Below are 13,958 nucleotides of genomic sequence, written 5' to 3'. Positions count from 1 at the left end.
TTGAATGGGTAAACTTATACAAATTAGAAGGTAAGAATGATAATGTTCTTTTAATCTCCTGATTTTAATGTATGGGTATTCAACCTCATTAACACATAATGAGGTTGATGAACATGTCATGGAGGAAATCTTGAGAGGGTTGTCCAAGTCAAATATTTAGAAACTAATCCATTGCGAGACAACCAAAGAGATATGGAATGAGTCATAGTCCACCTATGATAGAGACATACAAGCTACATGAGATTTCAAGAGTCTCTCTCTAAAGAATGGAGCAACCAAAGTTTCAAAGAGTTTTGAAGATCGTGAATTAGAGGATAATACAACTATATCCATGGCACTATGAAATTAGAAAAAATTAACAATCACCTTCTCTTCTCTCTAATTATTAGACTGATGTTCCAACTTTTCTAAGAGTTTTCACCTTACCCTTATTGGCTACTATCGATTCGATTAATGTTTAGATCAATTTGGTAATGAGATACGATAAAAAGAAGAACGAGTCATGTTTTAATATGCTTCCTTGGGGTTATGGTGGGCTTTTGTATTTTTTTTGTAAGGCTTTTGGATGACGTGTAAATTATTAAATCGTGAATATCATATCATCCGTATGGTTTTACCCAATCCTGAATAGCATAACATCATGGTTCTACCCAATCGTTATAGGATTATTTGGTGGGTCCACTTAAAAGTTTAATGTAGCAAACATGATAGAAATATTTCTAAAATATCTTTTTTTTTACGAAAACTTAGGAATGATATATGGTTAAAAAAAGGTTGTATACCCCTCCTTCAGCTATACTAGTGAAATAGTGGTATTTTGTGTCCTCTTCTAAGACTCTCGAACAATATGTAAAGTATTAAATTATTAATAACATAGCAATAGTTGTAGTTTTTCCCCAACTATCAAAGGATTTTTGGAGGATACTTTTGGTGTGTCTATTTAAAAGTTAAATATAATAACTATAGTACAATTGTTTGAAGAATAATTAAATAATAATAATAATAATAGGTTATGAAAATTATAAATTATAATACATATTTAATATTTTCATTTCAATGTTTTGACACGGTTTTGAAAATACTATAAAATGAATTAAATATAATTTTATAATTATAATTGTTATCAATTAAACATATCTTAAACATTATTGTATAGAAAAAATAACAAATTTTAATACCAATATGTATCTTTATTAAAACATTTAAATCCAGGAGACCAGAAGGACTGCCGCCATGGTTTCTCAGAACGCCCATGATGCAATCGGATGCGAGATCCGCAGGCACAGATCAAGGGATCTATCCCTCTCAGAAGACGCTCAGGCTGATTATTTGGGGATTGATGGGGCTGCAAACAAGACTACGCATGCGGATCTCTGGGTAGAATGTCCTGAAGCAGCGCGGCATCAGGTCCTCGTTTACACAAAACGCCCATGGAGCCATCCTCTGACTGACGGCGCAGCAGCCAAGGGCGCTCCAGCAGAGCCCCTTGATGCGTATTCTCAGATACGGGTTACAGGGAAGGAAAAGACTGCGTCTAAGGGCGATATGCCTCCTCCGCAAATAAGGCAAATCCAAGATTCGAACACCAAACCTCTTGCATGCTGCCTCTCTTCACAGATCGGCAATGGAAAGGGGCATTCGGTTTTTTCTGCATCCTTTCAGATACAAATCAAGCTCATAACAGGTAAAACTATGCTACAATGGGTTAACCAGTCAGATCTAGTGCAGAATCTCAAGTATACACTGAGCATCAAACTGGGAATCCCCTCTGCAGCTCAACGGCTTCTCCATGAAGGTAAACAACTTGAGGACCCCTATCCCCTCTCTTTTTTCGGTATAAAGAAAGATGCATGCATTATTTTATCCCTTCGTTTGAGGGGAGGAGCGGCAGGAGAGTCATCCTCAGCTAAAGTATTCTCTTACAAAGAAGCAGTCCATGCTAATAAGCCTGAAAAGACAGATCCGCCAGTTCAGGCTCCTCCCAAGCCCTTTCTGGTTGACAAATCGGAAGAGGTCCCCTCTGTTGAGATCTCTTACCCTGACTTAGCAGATGACACCCAGCAATTTGCTGAAAGAGCCATCATCTGCAGATTCAATGGTCTATGGCCACGCTCAAAGGATCTTTATGACTGGATCAAGGACAACTGGACGCACCGATGCAAGATCTACTTCTGCGCAAAAGGGTATTTTATAGTATTGTTCAAAAATCTCGAGGACTACAATGATGCCTTAGAAGAAGGCCCTTGGTTCATGGGTTCGGCAGGCCTCTTCTTAACTCCATGGTTCCCAGACTTTGATCCAGTTTCTGCAGTTATCACAAAAGCTCCTGTCTGGATCAGACTCCCAAACCTTCCAATTCACCTGTGGCGCACTGAGGTATACAGGCAAATAGGCAACACTTTGGGTAGTTTCTTAATGGGAGATTACAAGAGGGAAATGCAGGGTCTTTACACATATGCCAGAATCTGTGTGGAGCTAGATTTAAGCAAGGGATTGCCAGAGCAAATCAATCTTAAAATCAAGGACTCAGTTTGGACTCAGTTTCTAGACTACGAGAACACTGCTTTTAGGTGTCGCCATTGTCACCTTACAGGACACCTGCAGAACTCTTGCCCATCGCTGACAGCAAGATCGAAAAAGGGACTCAATGCAAAAACCAAGCCCAAGCGTTGGGCTCCCTGCCCTCCTCAGCCGACTGGAAACCCCAGCTCCCCAGGTTCGAAGGATGGGGACAGCGATTCAGAACCAGACCAGGAACCTCAGCCGATGGATCCTCCCATGGATACCATGGGCCATTCCCCGGGCACAGCTATCGCCCTGAAGCGCAGCCATGAAACCTCCTCAGAATCCGAAAAGGAATTTCAGATATCAGAGTTTCCTAGTCTTCAAGTTGTCCTAGCTCACCCTCCCCAGGATGGCTGGACAAAAGTCAACAAAAAGAAAGGGAAAAAACAATGCGTTGCAGCTACTACCCCCATGGGGTAAAGATTATTTGATATGTTTGTAATTATTTGCTATCTGCTGTTGCCTTTAGTTTGAATCTTTTTACCGGGACCGAGGTTGATGGATACATCATTTCCGGTCTGCCGGTCTCTTGCTTCTCCTGATTGTACAATATTTTCTACCTAATAGAATTAGTCTTTACCAAGAAAAAAAAAAACATTTAAATCCAATTAATATCCTTGTTCTTTAAATCAATAACTATAATATATTATAAAACATATATATATAACACCTTTGAGTAATGTGTTTCACTTATGAAAAATGGGTCATGAAAATATATTGTTTCATTTCTTTCACCATAATCTTATTTTCTTTCCCTATTATCATTTTTGGCTAGTTTCTCTGACACTATCATTTTCCCCAATGGATAATAACTTACAAGGTCAGAATTTGGAATAGGTGAGAGTATATCTATTGCTTGAAACTCTTTTCCTTTCATATTCTCCCTAAAAAGAATTTACTCTATATATATATATAATTTAAAACTTAAATCATTGTTTTATTTCATTTTACTCTCTCTCTCTCTCTAACTCTCTCTCTCTCTCTCTAGATATATATATATATATATATATATATATATATATATATATATATATATATATATATATATATATATATATATATAATTTAAAACTTAAATCATTGTTTTATTAATATTTTGTTGAATCATAAATCTTTTTAACTAAATATGTTAATCTATCTAATAAAATTCCTAAAACATATAAAATGTGAAGAAACCATCTTTTAAATTGTCTAAAACAATTTCTTCAAAACATATTTTTAAGATATACGAAAAAAATGCCTTTTTACTCCACAATGTAGTTTTCTTTTCAAACTCATAAAACTTTTTATATAAAATATTATGAGGTTAATATCCCTATTTACTCATATCCATATGAGGAGGACTTAGAGGTTATAATGGGATAGATCCATCTCTGTGCACCTTAATGATTATAGTGAATTAGGGGTAGCTTCATGCACTATTGCATATCATGGTTATAGTTCCCCATTCTACTAATTACAAAGTGAATAAAAATCTAATAAACAAAATGTATTTTTAAATTAAAAGCCATTTTGAGATATTAAACATTAAAAATGATACCTTATTATTCTCATTCAGTAAACAAAAATACTTTTATGGCAATGTGTTTGTACTTTTAGATTTTTTTAATAGTTTGATATGTATTTTTTATATTTTATATATAATTCATATGTATTCCACATGCCTAGCAATAAATAGCAACTTTCTAATTTAAAAGAATATATAAAAATAAAAATAAACTTGGGATTTGTAAGTATGTTTCATATCAAGACTGGAAGGAAAGTGTAGTTCATATGTTGATATTTTATGTTTATACTAGGTGGATGTACAAAGAAATGGAAAGCTTCATACTGAAAATGGAATGATGGTAATATGAGCCCACTAACTAATGTTTCCTATAGTTTCAATATCGTTCCCAATGTAGAGATACTTCTTTCTAGTTACAAAGTCAAACTTTAAAGGATGTAATAAATTAAAGTCATCCATTCGGCCATTAGAAAGTCAAGGGAGTGGGGTTATTTCAATGGAGCCATCCAAGGAGGCCTTCTTGGATATGAAGAAAGGGAACCCTTTTCCTATTTTATATTCATTTCATTATGTTTAAAAATAGTTTGAGAGGTTATCTCATTGGGTTCAAAACAAAATTCACATGTTATTCTAATATTTTTTTGTGTGCTTATAACACTAAAATTATTTATATATTTAGCTTCATAGGAATAACTTCTAAATTTAGTAACTTTCGGTGAGTATCTTATTCCATGTATCAAGAATCAAATATATTACAAAATCATTTTTTTATTCCATGTATACAAGGAATTTAACATGTAAGTTGACTACTTATCCAAACGACTCCATATAGAGGTTGGGAAATAGACACTAAGAAAAAGAATCTATTACAAAATCTGTCAAATATGTTGTTTGAATACTATGATATGATTAATATAATGGTATTGAGAGATGTTTATGGTATGTGTAAAACCATACTAGAAAGGGACTTACACTTGAAGAGTAGAAATGATTATTATTTTCTAAAGCATATAAGATTGAAAGAAGGCACAATAGCTTTGCTACTTATAATTGTATTTTGTTCACACTCCAAGAGGACATTTGAGTCGTGGAGGAAAAGGAGCATATTTGTTTATTGATAGTTTGTGAAAGTATTAATAGTTTATAGTCTTGAACACAATTTTAGAATTTGAGTATCTATTTATTACATAGGATAGAATGCATATGCACATATATAAATATGAATTTCTTTTTATGAGTATAATTAATAATTTTTTAATGGTAAAAATAAAAATCTATATTGTAAACAACAATTTATATAAGTTTTTTATTAATTAGCAGTCTTTATTTAGGATTAACTAATTTTTCTTGCAAAACTTATCATAGCTCAATTATTAAACAATAATAAGGAAATCTGGAAATCCATCATTTGTTCGTCAATGTAGGTTAACATCCCCATTGAAACTTAATACTTTAATTTTTACTTTTAATATAGTAGAAATCTATATTAAACTTAAAAAATAAATATATTTATATTAAATTGTAGAAAGACATTTTTTTATACAACCTATACCAATTTTACACAGGGGCTTCAATGAAGCTTGGAACAACAACACAGCTACGAGGCCTTGCTGAGTCTCTTCTCTATTTTTGCCACTTACTCTGACTTACACGAACCTACTAACATATTTCACACAATATCGACCTTATTCAACCGCTTCCTCACCTTTACACAATCTGCGTCCCTTGTGTGCGTTGGCGAACCTCTAGCGAACCTCAATACAGAGTAACTTAAATAGATACTACCTCAACAACTCATTTTAATGCATAAGTACTCGAATGTGGAATGGTGATAACACTCATTTATATTATTTAAAAAATGGATTACAGAAAGATTACAATTTGTTCAATTCTGAGATAGACTGTGTTCACGTTTACTAGACTTTAACTACGCAGCTAGGAGATAGCTTACTGGAGGCTGCGTGGTGACATCACCGACTTAGTCTTTGAACACTAATATTAACACTCATAAAGATGGAATCTCTATAGATTTGGCCACTTTAGTTTCTCACCTATGGCGAACACACAAATGCGCAGGCTTCACAGATCACCTAAGATTTTGAGATTTCTTCATGATGCAAGCAGATCAGACAGGAGTCCCCAATTGCAGCGCATGAAAAATTCTCGACTCTAAGACACCAAAACTTCAAAACACTCAAACTCCAAATGCCCTGAATGAGCCTTACTCCCTCTCTTATATAGGTAAAGGAGGGGACAAGCATTCGACCAATGGGACAACAAACTTGGTACTGAAGAAATCTGTCAGATCATGAGATGTGGCTCAAAGTGCACCAGAAGTCGGAGAAGTGCTCCTAGTCTCATCATTGAAGATTATTACAAATCTACAGAGAATGAACTGTACAAAGTGAATGGTTTTTGAATAGGAAAAGACCACAAGAAAATATGGTCACAAATTGTCCTTGTGACTGGAAATCGTTTTTACACTGTGGAGACTTTTACAGACAAGTCCGTGGGAACCAAAAATAAATTAAAAAACTTTAATTTCTGGAAACTAAAATTTTTTATACACATTTTCATCCCAATCCTTGGTAAAAGTCCTTCTCACAATCATAGGCTTATTTAATATAATTTGATGCTTAATTTTTGTGAGAATAAGCCATTGGTGATGTTTGTTCATATATCCTTTTAACAACTCGTGATCTCGGAGAGGATATCGATCTAGGAGAGAAAACATGTCTTTAACGGTCTTATAAGGAGAATGGAAGCAATCAGGAATATTGTGTTCAAAACATATATCACAACCCATTTTAACATATGATTCATGGTAAATAGGATCTATGGCTGTTTTGTTCGTACCATAATCAGTCCACCAATCACGCATCCAATCACTTTGTTGGTTCCATTGCATGATTCCTATGGTCCCAAACTTTATCTTGTTGTAGCGGGTTTCTTCTTTGTTGTCTTTATTTAATATGTCCCACAACAATCTTTTATAGATGCCGAAATCATAGATTGTGTCTAGAAAGATGAGGCTAGGGTCCTTTCCGGTCCATATTGCTGCATTATGTGTTGGAAAAGGCCAAGAAGTGTTCCTCATTTGATTTATTGAAAAATATATTTCATAGACCCCACTTCTGCTTCCCCCATGTGACCATATCATAGTCACATCATGAAAGTCATGTAGAAGAGCATCTTGTACCTGGCTAGCAGCGTTTATGCTGTTGGAATAGACCATATTGTGGATCCATCTGCTCCCTTTTGGGTACACTCTTCTTTTAGGTACTAGATGTAATATATCAGTGTGTGCTTGGAGATTAGCATCTAATACTTTTGTATTTCTTAATTGCCAAGTGGGCTTCCAACTTTCTTTGTATTATGACAAACTAAGATTATTTGGAATTGTTCTAAGCACTTCTTTTTGTTGGCCTTGATACCATTCTGTTACTATTATCATTACATGTTTAGCTGGCTAAACAAATTCTATATTGAGAAAATCTCGCAGATAATTTTCTTTCCCTTTAATATGCACCACTTCGAAATCAAAGTTGGCGAACAATGCCTGCCACCGAGAAAACTTGGCTTCTCTCAGCTTTTTAATATCTTTGGTTAAGACCTTTTTCATAGCCAAGGCATCAGACCTTAGCAGGAATTTTTTATTTACAAGATTTACCTCAAATTTATTTATACAATTCCAGGAAGCTTTAACTTCCTTCTCTATAGTAGAATAATTTTGTTCTACTAGATTCCAAGTTCCTGAAGCAAACTGTACAATTTTTTCTGCACCTTCCTTTTTCTATTTGAGAATGCCTCCCCAACCAATATTGCTTGCATCTAATTCTATGTTGTTGAAAGCATTGTCATCAGCTACATAAAGGCTAGGCAGTGTCTTGACTTTACCTTTGATTCGTTGAACAAATTTGGTATGGGCCTCAGTCCATGGAGGTGGATTTTTCTTGAGCCTTTGATTTAACAAACTTCTATCCTTTGCACAATCTTGATAGAAGTTACTCACATAATTTAGACATCCTAGAAATCTCTGAAGCTGGGTTTTATCAATAATGATGTCAGGGAACTTTTCAGAGAATTCTAATGCATGTTTCTGCAAGGATATTTGGCCATTGAATATGGTATGGCCAAGAAACTTTACAGAGGTTTGGAATATCTCTATTTTCTTTTTGCTTAACCATTTATTTTTACCAACTGTACAAATGTCTGTACATGCTTCAAATGATCTCGAATATTTTTCAAAAAAATTAAGATGTCATCAATATAGACCAGCAGCCAATCAAGGTAAGGTTTGAAGATGGAATCCATTACCTTCTAGAACTTAGAGGGAGCATGATTCAATCCAAAAGGCATTACATTCCATTCGTAATGTCCTGCAGGCATGCTGAAGGTTGTTTTGAACTTATCTTTTTCAGAAATGGCGACCTGCCAAAAGCCTGACTTTAAATCAAATTATGAAAATATTTTTGCTCCCGCTATCCTCCCTATCAAATCACCTTTGTGGGGGACAGGATATGTATTATCTACAAGAACAGAGTTCAGATTTTTTAATTGATTACAAGCCTTGGAATTCCTCTAACTTGTTCTGATCTTTTATTTACATAGAATCCGTAACAGTTCCAAGGACTATCAGATTCCCTAATGAGTCTACTATTCAGGAGTTGCTTTATCTCTTTTTCACATAGCTCCCTGAACTCTTTTTTCATTGGGATTGCTCTACTTTTGCATGGCTTCCCACCATACTCTGTTTTGTATGGTAATTCAATTGTGTTCCGTTTCCGATGCCAAAAGGCATTTGGTTCTTCTGAACATCATTCATCCTCTATTGTCTTATTGAGCTGAGCAGTTTTATTTTTATTTAGAGGACTTTTCAATTGTTATTAAATTTGTATTGAAGACTTCAGATCTTTTAGATCTGTTAACTTTGCTTCAGCTTTGTCTAAGTCCCTGATTGTCTGGACCATGGTTGAAATCCTTGGGCTTATGATGTAAGGCATTTCAATCCTTTTTGACTTTCCATCTGAAGTTGGGACTGTAATGAAGTAGCCAACTTTATTATTCTTTAATCGTATTGAACCATGGGGTTCAACTATGGTTAAACATATGTAAATTAAAAAAAACATGTAGCCACCATTTTACCATAGAGATTATTAACTTATAAATAGGCTTTGTTACAATACTATGGTCCAACACCATGGCTTATTAATACCACATTTATAGAAAAACTAAAATAATGCTCATATGATACTTTTTTTAATTTATCAGTTTAATTAAAAGAGTAGAAATTGGTCTACATAGTCTATTGGTACTTGTGTTGCTTCTTGGTCTCAACTTTTACAAGCGTGTTGAACTCTAACAATTACTAGTGATATCGACTACCTCCATTTTAGGATGGAATCAAGGTGGGGTCAAGTAACCGTAAAGGCTATGTTTTTCTTTGTATTAATAGGAACTTCAATTGATATCCACCATTCTAGTGGGGCTGTTTCCCTGATCATAGATCCAAACTTTTTGGCATGAACTAAAAATTCTCCAATTATGGGGCATGAAGGGTCATTTTATATAGCATATGATGGGTGAAATGGGAACTTCCATGAGATATTTAGAGGGGAAGTTTCATCCAGCTGTGGAGAACTGACCAAACTGGTAACTGCAAGAATGTGGGGTTCTTCCTTGCCTTATTACGGGTTCCTCTCCCAATATTATTTCCCCCTCCCTTTTATCTTCTCACTTCCCCCTCATGGTACTTGTTCACATAAGTTATTGCCCTTTCCTTCAGAGTATAAATAAGCACTTTCTCTTTCTTATTATGCAATGTATTTTGTATGCATGATGAATTCAAGAAATGGAGACATAAATTGACTAATAATGAAATATCGATTCATTTCGATGAATATTTACGATTGATTCAATAGGTAAATATGCATATATCTCTATATACTTAGCAATCTGGTTTATTTGGATGTTCGTAACGCATAGTGGAAAGCTGACTAACTAGACCCAAGGCCGAGGTAGCTTTCTCCAAGTATGGAATAAAGAGATCAGAGTGCACAATCTGATGTTGAAATGTGTTCATAGAGACATGATAATTTGAATCTATAGATTTGATTTCCACTGTAGGGAATTTCCGATCTAATCCTCTAATTGATGTAGCTTTACTGTAAAATTTTTCCTCACAAGGAAATCCTATGCCCTCTAATGAAACATTTACATAGTATCATCAAAGTTAGCCTTCATTTTATCTCTTTCTATTGAAATATCTTCGAATTTTCGTTGCAGATGTTGAATAAATTTCACAACTTCCTGTCATTGGTCTGACACTGCATGTTTCCACGACAGATAACTTCCATGAAAATAAAACCCTACATAGTACTGTTGACATCTCTAATGAAGAAAACTCTTGTGCTCGGTCAAATAAATACATACGTGAAGATTTTCAACTGGGAGCAAAGATTTGAGAATCGAAATGAGAGAATTCATGTCTTTATGTCGTTGTCTTTCAGTCATTTTGTGCTTCCTCTTGTTAGATAGGACCAAACCTCGAAACTAACCATCATTTGGATGAATAGAACTGTAGAATGTGGCCTTTAAAATAGGATTCCAAAAACCAGAATGACCAGCTCTGGTTGCAAAGTTGCAACCATCAACAAAAGTACATACGGAAGGGTGATGGGTATCCATGATGCCAAGTTTCCTGTTGGCTTGCTACCAATGGCAAGTAAACATCCGTTGTGAGCCTTATATTGCTAGAACTTTTTAACTTGCTTCTACCCCTCTGGAGTCGATCGAAGGCTCATAGAAGCTGCTGCACGTAGAGCTAGCGGAAACTCGACTCTAAACTACTCATGATCTCTGATCCCAACATACAATCCTATATTCTCCCCAAAAAATTCTATTTTTTTTTAAACAGATTAAAATTAAACTAGAATTTGATGAGGGACCAGATGATTATGGTAGATGATGGCTTGGATGTGAAAATTCATAACTGATTAATATCGATCTTCAATCCTATGGTAGAGAAAATTTGAATCATCTAACACCAAAATTAATGGTGCACCAAAGACAGAGGTGGCATGGAAGAGAGTTCTTTGAAAGGGGAACGCCTTATAGGGTAAATATAAAAACATATAGCTCCTAAATTTTTTAAAATTTAAAATTTATATTTAATGTATTTTGCTATTTTTCTTTTTAACGCCTATTTACAATCAATAATATAAATAAATTTTAATAAAAACACGTAATAGTAAAGCATAATAATATGGAAGCATATACTCATATAAGATATTTATTTATTTATTAAGTTTTGTTTAATATTTAATTTTTTCTTATAATATTTATTTATCACTATGTTTAATATGTAATTAACAAGTTAAACATTATTTTCATTTCTCAATTATATTTATAATATATATTTCTCAAGTCTAGAGGGGAAGCAATGTTTTGGGAAACATTAGTCCTCAAGGGAGCCTAACTGCAACCTCAAAATTCCCTAAGTTACTAAATATGAGGGAATATGATCTTAAATTCAAAATTTAAGGTTTTATGTAAAGTTTTTTAAGCTAGTTTATGTCTTACGGGAAATGAAACATGATTGAAATAGCTTACAAACTAAGTTAATTTTTTCATATTTTAATAGTTAAAAATGGACAATAAACAACAACATAACACAACAAATTTGATGACGAAGTTCACCTTTCCTGGGCTAGGTCTCCATGTCTAGCTTCCATTGGTGGCCCTTTAAATTACATGCTCAAATGTAGAATTACATCAATATAGAAATGCTCAAATTGCAAAAATAACGCTGCCATTGTGTCTAGAACACCAAAAAAACCCTTGTGTAGGCTTCTTCTAGGCTCAAAAACACTGAAAAATGACCAATTTAAGCCTCCTTCACCATTTTCCTCCTAGTTATCATGGAAATTCGTGGCCCTATAAAAATTGGAAACAAATCGCTCTTTGGCGGACTAGTTAGGGGAAATTTTAGCCATCGCACGTCGTAGGTTCAACCCATGATTTCTGCTACATCTAGTGTGATTTGTAGAATCATTAACTGAATTTTCAAATCAATATTGGGTCGAACCCTTGTTTCACCATCGCGATCTCGACCTCGCAGGCCATATGGCTTGGGGGTGAGTGCGAGCATGGTGCCACATACCCATAACCTCTGACCTGTCGTCGTTGGTCACGCTTATGTAACATGACATGGGGATGACATTGAACTACCACCCCTTTTCTTGGTCCTTCTCACAACTACCGATACGATTAACGTTAAATATAAATCTGTCACATAGTTATAACAGGAACCAACATGGTGTATTAGTAGAGCAGTGAATTTGTAACATGGAGGTCATGGGGTTGAACCCCGTAAGGGCTCACCCAACGCATAAACAAAATTTGGGCCTCATTTGGAGTGTCATGTGGCACCCTGTGATTTGGCCATGTGTCACTCCATGATTGGCCCGAAATAAATCATCTCCAACCAATAAAAACATGTCATTTTACTCTATATAACAGGGCCTCGTGTCATCTCCTTATTGGCTCCAGATTTCACATTCATCCTGTTGACGTCAACACAATGCCAACATTCAGAATGCCACGTGAAATCCTTACACTTCCCAATCAACCCATTCAAGTTGACTTTTTTACTATTCGTCAGAATGTTTAGAACACATTAACTTCCGCATACAATTTCAGATTGAGGTGATTCAAGAATCATTGGGATCAGAACGAAAAAGCATACAACCTCATGCAGGTTTTGTGAAAATGTGAACACTTTTATTTTTGAGCATATTTTTGATCCCTTGGATAATTCCTCCCCACTGGGAGATTTTGGACCACCAACAATTTGTTTTTACTCAACAAGAGAGGGTATAAATCCCTCACTTTCCTGATCTCGATCCACCTTGATTTGCTTGGATTGGTACCTTTGATCCCCACTCGAAAATACTCCACATTGCCTCTACGTGAAGTCCTTATCCTCTTGTCAAGAATTGATTCTTCCTACAACTCATTTAAATATTCAAGAGAAAAATATTCTTTAGATGGAATATGAACATTCTCTTCTTGATCACATTTATTGGAGACTCATACATTCTCAAGCTTTCCACATTCACAATAGAATAAATTTGCATATAAGGTGAAAAATCTAATCGGAAAGCATTGTTGCCAATCTTCTCCAAGATTTTGAGAGGACCATATATGATGGACTTGAGCTTTTTACTTCACCTTATAGTATTTCCTTGGTGATGTACAAAAAAACTTGATCTCCCGCAAGGAAATCTTGACTAATCTGTTGCTTATCATGTCTTCATTTGTATTTGGCTTTGCTTTTCTCTAGTAGTTCTTATACCCTTTGATGCACTAGTTGATTTTTTTTAATGAAATACTTGGTTTTGTCCACATCATTATGTCCATCAATTGCAATATCTTTACCAAGAATGAAATCCAAACGAGACTTTGGCAAGTAACCCAAGCAAGCTTCAAATGGACATACTTGTGTAGATGAATGCTTGACATGATTGTAGGCATGTTGGATGTAATGAAAATTCTCATCCAAAATTTTAGGATGTTTACCACAATATCCTCGAAGGAGATGCACTGCTTTTATGTTCGCTACCTCTGCTTGGTTGTCAGTTTGTGGATAAAATGTAGTGCTCTTCTTCAACTTTGTGTCCATGAGTTCCCATAAACTTGACCAAAAGTTCCTGACAAATCAAGAATCCCAATAAAAAATAATAGAAGAGGGTAACCCAAAGTGAACTGATTCATTTTGGAAGAACATCTTTGTATTCTATTCAGTTGTAACCTTTTTATTACATGGCATTAACTCAAACATTTTGCTGAAAAGATCTATAACAAAATATAGATAATCATGACATAT

This window comes from Pinus tabuliformis, chromosome X (assembly GCF_031772625.1).
Source record: "Pinus tabuliformis cultivar Carrire ecotype Pingquan chromosome X, CPIR1, whole genome shotgun sequence".
Lineage (NCBI taxonomy): Eukaryota > Viridiplantae > Streptophyta > Pinopsida > Pinales > Pinaceae > Pinus > Pinus tabuliformis.
Note: the sequence above shows the minus strand (reverse complement) of the source record.